The sequence below is a fragment of the Salvelinus sp. IW2-2015 genome, linkage group LG11 (genome assembly GCF_002910315.2).
Source record: "Salvelinus sp. IW2-2015 linkage group LG11, ASM291031v2, whole genome shotgun sequence".
NCBI lineage: Eukaryota > Metazoa > Chordata > Actinopteri > Salmoniformes > Salmonidae > Salvelinus > Salvelinus sp. IW2-2015.
The window spans coordinates 15,903,100-15,916,237 of NC_036851.1; the positions used below are offsets into that span (position 1 = coordinate 15,903,100).

The 13,138-nt window shown below is 41.7% G+C and overlaps 1 protein-coding gene across 6 annotated transcripts in view; it reads right to left on the minus strand.

Annotated features, from left to right (window-relative positions):
- The window catches only part of LOC111969893 (nuclear receptor coactivator 3), a 43,986-nt gene extending 33,711 nt beyond the window's left edge, over nucleotides 1-10,275 (minus strand). For all 6 annotated transcript variants that reach the window (XM_023996263.2, XM_023996262.3, XM_023996261.3 and 3 more), the window contains exon 1: nucleotides 10,159-10,275. The gene's annotated coding sequence lies outside the window, so the exon portion shown is untranslated. The remainder of the gene's footprint in view (nucleotides 1-10,158) is intronic.
- Nucleotides 10,276-13,138: the final 2,863 nt, after the last annotated feature.

Below are 13,138 nucleotides of genomic sequence, written 5' to 3' on the forward strand. Positions count from 1 at the left end.
CTCAGACTGCATCCAATTTGCTATCCACAGTGCATCCGTTTTATCACCAAAGCCCAAATTACTACCCACCACTGCGACCTGTATGCTCTCATTGGCTGGCCCTCACTACATATTCGTCACCAAACCCACTGGCTTCAGGCGTCTATAAGTCTTTGCTAGGTAAAGCCCCGCCTTTATCTCAGCTCACTGGTCACCATAGCAGCACCCACCCGTAGCACATGCCCAGCAGGTATATTGCACTGGTCATCCCCAAAGCCAACACTTCCTTTGGCCGCCTTTCCTTCCAGTTCTCTGCTGCCAATGGACTGGAATGAATTGCACATTTATTTATTTTTATATTTAAAAGAAATTAAATAAAAATCACTGAGGCTGGAGTCATATCTCCCTCTAAGTTTTAGCATCAGCTGTCAGAGCAGCTTACCGATCCCTGTACACAGCCAATCTGTAAYTAGCACACCCAACTACCTCATCCCCATATTATTACTTATCCTCTTGCTCTTTTYCACCCCGGTATCTCTACTAGCACATCATCATCTGCACAGCTATCACTAGAGTATTAGTGCTAAATTGTTATTATTTTCACCTCTATGGCCTATTTATTGCCTACCTCCCTACATTTGCACACACTGTACATAGATTTTCTATTCTGTTATTGACTGTACGCTTGTTTGTGTAACTCTTGTTGTCGCACTGCTTTGCTTCATCTTGGCCAGGTCGCAGTTGTAAATGAGAACTTGTTCTAAACTGGCCTACCTGGTTAAATAAAGGTGAAATAAATAAACAAATAAAAAAAGCCACTGTCTAATTTAAGATGAAAAACAGCAGGGAAAGATTTTTATTTTATTTTTTAGCTATGCCTTAATTTCCCCTCCAAAAATTGACTTTCTGCTTTCAATTGACATGCACCTATGAACATCACATGTTGGTGCTCATAGGTCCTTTTACATGGAAATGACCATAAAATCCACCTCTTATCATGTTGGTTCGAAGAACTATACTGGATTACAAATCTTCTCAACTGCATCTCTGTGCAAAAGCCCATTCAAGTATGGCAGGATGAATTAATTCATGTTCTACAAAAAGGCAGCTGAGGAACATTCAGCTTTCACCACSCATTTAGAATAGTGAAGTGGTAAAGGGCATTTGTTCTGGCTTGCACTTTAAAATATAACCTCTGTTTAGTTCAAAAGGTGTATCTACATGTTGGTGTTTCATCAGGTAGCCTAATATAAAGTATGATGGCAGAGCCTCCCGATGTTGGGTGCCTCTTTTGCGCATAGGGAAAGACAAGCTTCCTTTGCCAGGCTAGTAGCAATACGYAAAAAAACGAGACTAAACAGGAGATTATTCCTCTGCAATAGGATCCCTATCTGCACATCTGAGCCATTAACCTCTGACAACAGGGACCTGTCAAAGCACTGGTAGAGTCCGGACTCCTGGTACAGATCATCAGTTGGTGCATGAATGCAGAGCCAAGACTTAAAAAAAAAAACATATTCAGAATCTGAAAACCACCAAAATGGGTTTGCTCCTGTGTTTTCACCCCATTGCTCTACATCTGTGGAGAAAATGACAGCAGTGCTGTTCTGCTCTTAAAACATGGATCAACAGGTATCGGAAAGCAACCCTTGGATTGGGTGTTGCCTTAACAAACCACATGAAGTGTGACATCATGGTAACAACTGAGCAGAAGTAGCAAGGGTGGGAATATGTTAATATATTCCAAAAACAGTCCCCCACACCACCACTTAAGTAGTATGTAGTTGGGACAAATGTAAAAATTACAATAAAATGTGGTCAGGATTTGGTGTTGACAGTGTTGCTCGCTGTAAATCTGCAGCTGATCCTTCTCACTTCAGGGTGGAATTCTGTGTCACCCAAGACTTAACTCTACTTCTAGCTATGTGTGTGTGGGGGGGCAGACGTGGGGCAGGCAAGGTGGCAGTGTAGCAGTTGAGAAGTTCATCCAGAACTGACACTCCTCTGCCCGCATGACAAAAAGCATCTGGTAACATTTCTTCCACCCCCTTTTCTTCCCAAACTTTAGAACGAGGTGGCCCTAAACAAAACACAAATAGTCTAGCTAACAATTTACAATGGTAACAAAACCAGGGCAGGGAGCTACCCTCCCATTCGGTTGTTCAGGTGAACCAGTTTTACAAGCAAGGGAGAGAAAGTAGAGACGGGTGGAAGAGAACTGTGRAACCCCCTTCCCCCTCCTTTACTACATAGAACTAACTGTTACAAAGCCTTGCTGGTTAGAAATTGGGATTTGGTGCAATGATTGCTTCAGGCTGCACGTTTAGCCTTCATAAGTGTGGATGGCTCGCATATGGCAGAATTACCCCTGCATTTGGGTATTACCTCAGAGTTGAACAAGAGGTGAATGGGGGAAGGATTTAAAAGGAAGTGATAGTAGTAGAGATACACTGCACGAAGTGATAGAGACTGGGGCTTGGTGGCGTCCATTGAAGGGGGGGAATTCTGCCTTTTAAGTTGCTCTGCAGTTCCTACTCATCTGGTCTTTAACTCACTCTGTCAGAAATGTAGTCTTAAATATTTCAACCAGCTAACCTGTTACGGGTATTTGTTAAGATGTGGGGCTTTGGTTCCCCTCGGGTGTGCGTTGACATGCAGTGATACAGTCTACTGTCGCCACATGAATGACTGACCTTGAGCTTGTTGTGCGGGACTGTATCGTCACGGAAATGTAGCGTCATACAACTGGATGCTACTTTAGCGCTCTTGCCAAAGAACCAGAACTAAAATGTTTTTAAAAAACACAAAAAAAAACTGTATATATACAGTTTTACAAGTTTTTACTTATACTGAACAAAAATATAAAACATGTAAAGTGTTGGTCCCATGTTTCATGAGGTGAAATAAAAGAAGCTGATGGAATGTGTAATTGGCATGCTGACTGCAGGAATGTCCACAAGAGCTGTTGCCAGAGAATTTAATGTTCATTTCTCTACCATAAGCTAGTTCCAACATTGTTTTAGAGAATTTGGCAGTACGTCCAACCAGCCTCACAACCGTAGGGTACGAGTAACCACGCCAGCRCAGGACCTCCATATCCAGCTTCTTCACCTACAGGATCATCTGAGACCAGCCACCCGGAGAAACAGAGGAGTATTTCGGTCTGTTATGAAGCCCTTTTGRAGGGAAAATCAAATTCTGATTGGGGAGCCAGGCCCATTCAGTGGGTGGGCCTTGCTCGCAAGTGGGTGGGCCAATGCCCTCCCAAGCCCACCCYTGGCTGCGCCCCTTCCCAGTCATTTGAAATCCATTGATTTGGGCCTAATGAATTTATTTCAATCGACTGATTTCCTTATATGAACTGTACTTCAGTAAAATCGTTGCATTTATATTTTTGTTCKATATACTATGACTGAGATGTGGTTGTCGTATTTAGCTACCTTAAGATGAACGCACTTTACTGCAAGTCACTCTGGATAAGGGTGTCTGCTAAATMACTAACATTTAAATGTTTCAAGTTAATGATCACGTGCACAAGTATATTGAAATMCCTTCCTTGCAAGCTCCAAACCCAACAATGCAGTAATCAACATCAATATAGCACTAACAATAAACAAGGCAGAACAAAAACACATGAGAAATAAAAATGAGAACACAGAAAAGTAAGAAGCTATYTACAGGGTCAGATCCAGTACCATATTTACAATGTGCTGGGATACTGGAGTGATAGAGGTAGATACAGTATGTATAGGGATAAGGTGACTAGGCATCAGGATGTATGATAAAAAGAGTAGCAAAAGTGTAAATGATGATTGTGTGTGAGTGGAGTCAGTATAAATGTGTGCGCGTAGAGTCCTGTGAGTGTGAAGAGGGCATGCAAACGTTTAAATAAAATACAAGCGTCAACTAAGATAGTCCGTGCAGCCAATTTGTTAGCTATTTAGCAAAGTTATGGCTTTGGGATAGAAGCTGTTCAGGAGCCTGTTGGTGTCAGTCTTGATGCACCGGCAATTTCGAAGCTGAGAGAACAGTCTATGGCTTGGGTGGCTGGAGTCTAATGATTTTCCAGGCCTTCCTTTCACACCGCCTGATATAGAGGTCCTGGATGGCAGGGAGCTCGGCCCAAGTGATGTACTGGGCTGTCCGCACCACAATCTGTTCGCCCATGCGATCCAGGGCGGTGCTGTTGCCATACCAAGCAATGATGCAGCCAGTCAAGATGCTCTCAAATGATGCAGCTGTAGAACTTTGAGGATTTATGTAAACTTTGTGTAGCCCAAGTGTGACTTAAACCAAACAAGAAAATGACACTTAACTCCACAAGAGAAAAAGCCTACCTATTCCAAGTTAATAAGGACCACCTACAGGGATAATTCAGGATTTTGACAATGAAACCCTTTATCTACATCCCAGAGTAAGATTCATTTGTGGATACCATTTTTATGTCTCTGCATGCAGTTTGGGGGAGGGGCTTGCCTGTTTTGCATTAATACATGTCACATATCAGTTTGCAAACAATGTAAAAAATATATCACTTAGTTAATAAAGCCGCATACAAACATGGTCTCTTTTTTGCATTCTTGAGTAAGGCAGCTCCAAAATGCAGGTGTTTCAGTCTAGCTCAGTGCTTTCTGTCATGATGGGGCAAGCCAGCAGAAAATACAGAGCGTTGCGCTGTGATTGGCTCAGTGTTCTGTCACTCATGGGGACACTACGTCACCGCCAAGTCTAAGGATAGAGCTAGAAAATTCTAGCCCCTTTGGTGCTGCCATAGAGTTACATTAGAAGTGCCCATCCAAGAAGGCTCAAGGTRATTGGCCACAGATAAAATGAKGTCAAATCACGTTATATGTACAGCCGCTTTGGTTGGACTGATCATGTCAACATCATACTTTCGTAATCTTAGCTAGCAGTCGACATCATGAATRAAGTCGACAATCTACTGGCAAATCCTTTTTAATCCTTGTCATTTGAAAAMAAATAATMAAGAGAAATTACAGATAAAACCTATCGGTGCTGATCGGCCATAAACATGACACAAGTTGGAAATTGCAAATTTAACAATGAGTCGTTTGCAAAGCAATCACTAGCCTGCCATTCAGTGGAGTGGCTGTGTGGTCCCAAATCTGGGATTAAGGGGCTCTATACGCCGGTGAACATATCGGAATCGACCGATACCGATGTTGMCATTTTTAGCTAATATCGTCCGATTCCGATATGTTCACCGATGTATCGTCCATGTCCATCTTAACGTCCGATGRGCAAACCCAATGTCAAAGCTGACYTGCATACGTATATAARGAAGGTACATGGCGTAAAATGTTGCAACACAGCATTCCTAAACTAGCCCACAATATCTGCTGTGTGGATCGAGCAGTCAACAAGTCAAGCAGTCATTTGAAAGAGTAACAACATTTCAGCGAGACWACAACTCAAAMGRGAACTCCATTAAAGCCAAGAATTGAATTCATTGCCCTTGACAATCAACCGTTCTCTGTTGTGGGTGATGTTGGCTTTCGRCAACTGGTCGAGTACCGTTTAACACTACCAAGTGAGTTATTTTTACGATGTTGCCCTACCGGAGTTACACAGTAATAGCGTCACTGCTATTAGCATCACGACATACATAGTATGGAACGCCATTTGCGTGTCAAAAAAGATACAGTAGCACTGTCAAAGCAGTACAAAAKAAAGTCAGCAAACACCGGCCACGAACGATGTTTACAATACTGTGTTGGTAATAAAGCGTCATTTGTTCGACCGCAACTTCTGGGGTAGCTAGCTTTACCTTGGTACCTAGCTAGCAKCAATACTTTTATTTTAAAGGCAAACCGCAAAGTCCACTATTGTGGCTAATCCTTATTGTGGCTAGCTTCACAAAGATAGGTCAAACCATTAATCAAATAAGAACAGTCTTATAAATTAGGGTTATTTTAGATGATGGCACCTCCCTATATAGTTAGCTAGCTAACTATAGCTACTGAAACAGACTGTCGTTTTGCTATGTTTTTGGGGAAGAACATTGTTTGCATCCATGAGCTAGCTAGCTTTTTTTATGGCCAGCACTGTATGTGCGCGAGACAACTTTTCCAGCGTCATAGCATACGTATCGATAAATCGTTGTGATGTATGAAATACGAGTGAGTGTAATAACTACGTACAAAAAATGTATGAACGTGTTAAATTATTATGTGACGGGCAGTCATATTCAGATCCTGATTGGTCAAATAGTGTTATTTGACACGACAAATAGTATCTTTTTCGACATGTAAAGACCCCAAAAAATCCTGGTTGAGAATGAAACGACTGAACAACAAAACAGCACAGCAAGTAAGTGAGAGAAATAGGTTTGATGATGTTTTACTGCTAATGGGGCCATACGTAAATGCCAACAAAATAACTTTTTGGTCAGTGTGTGTGTAACCTTAATTTAACTAGGCAAGTCCATTAAGAACAAATTCTTATTTACAATGACGGCCTACCCCAGACAAACCGGGACGACCCTGGGTCATTGTGCGCCGCCCTATGGGACTCCCAATCACAGCCAGATGTGATACAGCCTGGATTCGAATCAGGGACCGTAGTGACGCCTCTTGCACTGAGATGCAGTGGCTTAGACCGCTGCATCCATGTGTGTGTGTTAACTATACTAGAATGCTTCAAAGGCCGCTCAAGTTAAWWWRRMMWWTMMTTTTTTTGGCAAGGYAAATATTGAATATTGGTATCGGCCAAAAATATCATATCGGTGCATCACTAATGATAAACATTCAACATTGGCCATGCTGTCAATTAAGCATGATTTGTGCCGTGCTCAAAACAACCGTTAAAATCGGAACTGCGAAAAATTGACTTCAGTGAGTTCAAGARAACTGGMWAGTCGGGAATAAATGAGCTCCGACTGCGAAAATACGTTTTGAACGGTCATCCAATTCAGAATTGTAAATCCAGCCACTTTCTGGAGCTACGACCTGAAGATCAATGATGTCATCATGATTCAACCTCAWTTCTCTCACCCTAATAATTTGGTCTGTTTACCCCTCTTAATTTCACCTACTGTTCTGACTTCGTGGCYCACATGTAGCCTATAACCTGTTTTAGAGAGATGTAACCATTGAATATTGTATGAGCTTTCATGGTCTGCTTATATGCCCCCTTTATTTATCCTACGGTTCTGACTTGGTGTACAGGGAGAACACTAAGAACGGCCCATGTTCTATATTCTGTTGCTGTGCATTTCAAAAGTGCTAAACAAATAGTCACTATAACTAAGGCCGTTCTAGCTCGCTCATTAATGTCTAAATCTAAATTACGGATTGCCTCTTATCTGCTTGTCGTCCCCTTATGCCATAGTTCAATTGTCATTAGAAACCACATTTGTTTAAGCAAGTCAGCCATGTTTTCTTTTTAAAGGCAGTAAATGAGGCAGAATTAACTGTTTTGCTGATAGCCAAGTGTATCGGTGGTAAAATGCTGGGACTACTGTTGGGACAGCTTTATGTAGGCGGTTTGTGGGCACCGTTTGTCACCGTTATAGTGCAATTAATGTATTGATTAGTTTTGTGTAGTGGCTTTGCTGGCATGCATCCCACTTGTTTTTGTTTGTTGCCCAACCAAGATTTACATGCTTAAATCGCCGTTGGTTAGCACAATTGCTAACTAGCATTAGCGCAATMACAAAGTCTATGGTAACTGCTATTATGCTAGTAYAWACCATATACTTCCYGGTATTGTGGTAAAGCTAGTTAGCATTGGCTCACGAAACTACCTTCAACTTCCTTCATACTGGATGRAGAGACAAAAATGTTATCCATGAGTTAATTTGACTGTGGAAATATTGCCCAAATCCCAATGTAGCCTATCCCTTTAAGCTCCTCACTACCGCTCCTCTTTTACCCTCAAAAAAAGGGTACAGGTCAAAGAATCAAATTCCAATTAGGAAAACAATCAGGCTTTCCTTTCAGCTCGCTGTGTCATCAACAGCCCTTCCGCAGCCACTACTCCGATCTCCCCACTATTCATCTTGTTAATTCCACACACACACACACACACACACACACACACACACACACACACACACACCAAATACCTTTGATCCACCATCCTCTCTCAGTAACACACAAACACACCCCTTACGACACACTAAAAGAATGCCATCTATTCAGACATCAATGGAGCAAAAATGCAGCGTGACAAAGACAGAGTGGAGGTAGTTATCAAAAAGGGCCTCGCCACCACACAAAAGGTGATGAGGCATTCGCTTATTTTCCCGCTCATTCTTATTGATGGAAGTAAAACTCCACGCTTTGAGGTGGCAAGGATGAGGGCAATTTTCTTATACTAACAATTAAATAAGGCCAAGAATGKTCTTTCAAATCCTGAAGTCTTACTGCTGACAAACACCAACTCAAAAACACACTAACAGTATCCAATCAATATGCCATGGAAATCAATGGATTGGMTCATCTGCTACGAAGCTCTGACACCACAGAGAGAGAGAGATGTTCCCGCTCCCATGAGACGAAGCCCGTTAATGAGAACACAGTAGCAAAACAGACAAAGAGCAAAAGCAATGCATCCAAGTCACTTCTTCAGCCCATCTGTAGTCAAAGAATCTCCCAGAAGATTGATTCATTGTTAATGCAGCCTGACACCCTGTGTGTGACAGAAAGAAAGGGAAAGAGAGAAGGGGGATACAGAGGCTCCATTTGCAAAGAATATGAGTAGCAGCAGCAGTTCATTGGGTAATTTCCCACAGTGGCCACTGTTCCCCTCCTACAAACATACTAACACATATAGGCCTACACTGCTAGAGAAGATGTAAGAGTGCATTACATTTAATTATTTATTCATGATAAATAAATAGGCCTAATCTCAAAATTAAGAGACCATGAAGACCACCCAGTAAATAGGCTAGCTCAGTGGCCTTATTCATACTCCAGGCCAACAAGCCAAAAACCATACACACATTCACCTGACACCTTTGCTCGCCAGCCTTACATGTCACATGTGTGGGTAGTGGTGTGGAGGAGAGAGGATGTGTTATAACTAGGGCCTCAAGCTTTTCTTGGTCAGGTCACATTGTTAGGAAAAACTCCTGGCCCTACTTAGAAAACTGACAGATAGACATGGCTTATAACACAACAACAGTTTTTTTTAAAGTCTGAAGCAAGACACAGAGCATTGAGTCTTGCAAGAGGAGATGTGTAGGTCCTCCTCCTGTATATGTGCGCGTGAGTATCAGTAAGGGTGCTTGTGATTCACGTGTTCTGCCAGCAAGCAAAGACTGACTGCACACACCTAGACCTGAACCTTAAAAATCSAAGCGACATGACTCACGCTCCATTGTCTGTCGAGTTACATGAGCAAGCTCTCAAAGAATGCTCCCTTACCGCCTCAGAAAGTGAATGTTCAGCATATACAGAGATCAGTAGTTACCCTTTTTTTTTTTTTTTTTACCAAAACTCAATGAGGAGTTTGCACTGCAGAGTACACGTTCTCGCTAACACACACACGTGAATTTATACCAAKACCATGCACCATCAAATGTCTACACTACAGTAAATTAAAATGTAGCCTGTGAACTTGAGACATATGGTGTCATAAGTAGCCTATTCTGTACCGATGTGTGACATGTAGCATAGACTAGAGGGTTTCACGGGTGGCCTGACGTCCGTATCCAACCCTCCCCTTTCCGTTGTACATAGTAGTGCTGGGTCATTAACCGTTACAATCACAGAGATACTTAACCTGCTAGACTACACAAATAGAAGAGTTCACTCACAGTCGAAATTAAATAGAATTGGTTCTGAACATAGCCCATCAATTGCCCCTCGGATAAACTTTGTAACAAAAGAGGAGTAGGTATGAAAGCAGTCCGAAACCTCCTCGAGGAATGCACATTCAAAACGACAAATTTGGTCTCGCATCATCAGGTAGAAAGAACACTTCATACAGCCTAAAATTACGTAAATAAACGAACACGATCGGAACTAACGTTACAAGGTAGGTTGGTTYCATTGAGGTATACTAAGACGGGTGAAACCTCTACCTATTCCAAGTAACTCGGCACATCAGATCAACAGGAACATTTGCCACATGTTTAAAACCCAAATCAGTGTTATCAACAAAACACTTTAAAAACTTGAAAAGAAAACACCGGCTATTAGCAGAAAAACTCACCCGCTTCAATGCATTCATTGAGTCCACCACTCCAGTTTCTTTTTTGCCTCTATTAACTCTCCGCCATCTTCACCACTGTGCTTGTTTAAATGGGAAACACTCCCAAAGCGCAAGAAGCCAGGGGCGTATTCATTATGCCGATTATGTTGCAAAACGTTTCTTAAACGAAAGCAAAGGGAACGAAACGAGGAGGGACCTACCTGAATTTGTCCAATAGAAACTCTCGTTTTGTTTTACAACGAACAATAGTGTTTCTATTGGKCAGATTTAGGRAGGTACCTTCCCATTGGCTGAACTTGTCCAATAGAAACGCTAGTTTTCGTTGCAAAACGGAACATTTAGCAATTGTTTGGAGTACTGATTACAACCCAGCTTGCAACAGAGCGACAGGGCTTCTGGGTAGGGTAGTTGTCTTCCTCCTCTATTAGCATAAAGATMTATGGGCCTTTCTAAATATGGACTACACGTACACGAATTAAATAACCTACCTATGAGACAGGCAGCAGCAATGCATTTATTTATAGCTCACCAAAGCAGCTCATGGAGATATGCATGATAACGGTGCACGTGGCCYTTGTGACATGCTATTTTCCATTAGGCCAAGTCCCCATAAGGAAACCCTGTTAACTYTTTTCTTTTATAGACACATCATTCTATGAGGTCTCAAAAATTGATATTGACAGGTCTAATGTTTCGGTCTGCAATTGTAACAAGGCTAGAATTAACCCCCCAAATTTCATATAGGTCTACATATTTTCTTTGATTGTATGATGTTGGTTAATTTTTCAACATGGTCCGTTGTAACCATTGCGGGTTTCCAAGWATGAATTTTCAAAGAGACATTAGTGGGTTGAGTTGACCTTTTTATATAATCCTTTAAGAATATTAACACAAATACAAAATTATACAGAATTTAGAGTAAACAGTTACATGGAGAAGGATACATAAGCATGATACAAAATGTAGCCTATGCTTCCTCAGAATGCTTCCTTACTGCCAGTCCTTACAGTTGCACATTAACTGGCAGTCAAGCTCAAGTATGCGCTCACACACAACCCTCAGACTTTCAGACCATTTCAATTATGAGGGGGATATCAAACATGCATGTTATCTACTGACACACAAACCGGCCAATATCCATATGCCACATTGGCACTGGAGAGCAGCGGTGGTCAGGGTACAATTTGCAATTATGTAGCAAACACTATGAAGTKAAATCGCCCTATAGGAGGATGAAGGGACTCGGGAGGCCCAACTGCCCTCTGGAGAAGAGCCACAGAAGATAGTGACGAATTTGTCTCTATGGTGATCTCTCAGCACACAAGTGTAGAATTTCAACTGTTCGGAGGGAGTCAGGGCTAAAGATGGAGGGAGGGAAGGGGGGAAGGAGAAGGGGAAGGGGTAGAAAGAGGGAATGGTTGGAGGATAGCGCCAGTGAGAAACAGTCTAACCACCCAGAGGTGCATCATCGCGAGACTTCCGGGAACGCTTGCGAAACAGACCAAACCTATCAAGCAAKAAAAAAAAATGTTAGTTGTTAATTTTATATATTCAAATGACTTAAGTAGTTGAACATGTTATTACTCCAACCTTATGAAAGTGACAAACTGACACATTTTCATTTGTCAYAAATAACTATATCGAAGGAGTGCCTTTGATTTGATGGCCTGCACATGCGAAGTTCAGCGCGAGACAACTGTTAGACCCGATGACTTGTTTCTATGCATGAGCTTAGCTAGCCAACGCCACCATGACATCGCCTACAAGCAATGTTCCCTGACATTTTTTTCATCACTGAACAATTTTCAGGTCTGCTGAGCGCAAACCTGAATGTTGTGAAAATTCTGTGCAACTTCCGGTGTGTTTCCTGTGAACACTGAGGCTGTACCTGCTTTAAGTGGTCAAGTAGGCTACTGTGGCTATTTGATCATAATGTAGGTCTACCAGAGTGGTCTACCATCAAAAACAATGGAGAAAATGCATCCCATAACATTTTAACATGGAAATAGCTGTTCTATTGTTCAGTCTARAGTAGCAGCCAATGTGTGGTGTTCAATGTAMGCCTACATTCCATGAGACTTTTGAAAAAAACATGCAGGGCTTGACATTAACCTGTTTATCCACTTGTCCTTCAGAGGAGGTGACTGAAAATGTTGTTGTGTGATGCAAGAAACCACTTTACAAAATAAAATGCATAATTATTCCCATACCATTATTACAGAGAATCAGACAAACTATGCTACCCTCTGCCTATTGGCTACATAGCTTATTCAAGCCTGTCTCAAAATACAATACCGACCCTTTAAGACAAAAAAAAATAACTCTTTGCCTGACTCACTTTTCAAAGATGTCTAAAAATGCACACATGTTGTGCTCTTGTGGGAAGCAATCACTCCTCTATTGCTGTCTTCAAATTATCTATAACTGGGCTAATAACTCACTAACTAGTGAAAGATATTAACAAAATGTACAAATGTCGCTACATGTAGCTCTCGCTTTGATCTCAAAACAAGTACATTACTCATGACCGCTCATGCTGTAAAAACAGTCAATTTCAAAGTGAATGCATATAGGCCTACTGCAGCTCTGATTGGTTATGGCACACCGGTCTGTGTAGACTGTAGAGTATGGGCCTGAGTCTTGCCTGTCAATGCAATATAATCCTARTCAGATGCTTCCTGCCTACAACAAAATCTCTTACATAGTTAGCTTCGCATACTAAAAGTCTTGCATAGTTTGTTTTGGTATAATGCATTGAAAGTGGCTAAAATTGCGTTGATTCGATCACCATTCCCACAGTAAAGGGAAACGTTGATAGTGTTAACGGGGAAAACTCTAGAAAGTTGAGTGAAGTTCTATCTCTTGCTTATTAGCGCAAGGCATCCCCGGGGAGCTGCGTGCCCGCACACATGAACAGTTTAGAGGGAACATTACAAGTTTGATCGGGGATTTCTATTGGAGAAGCAGTTTTAGCCTATCT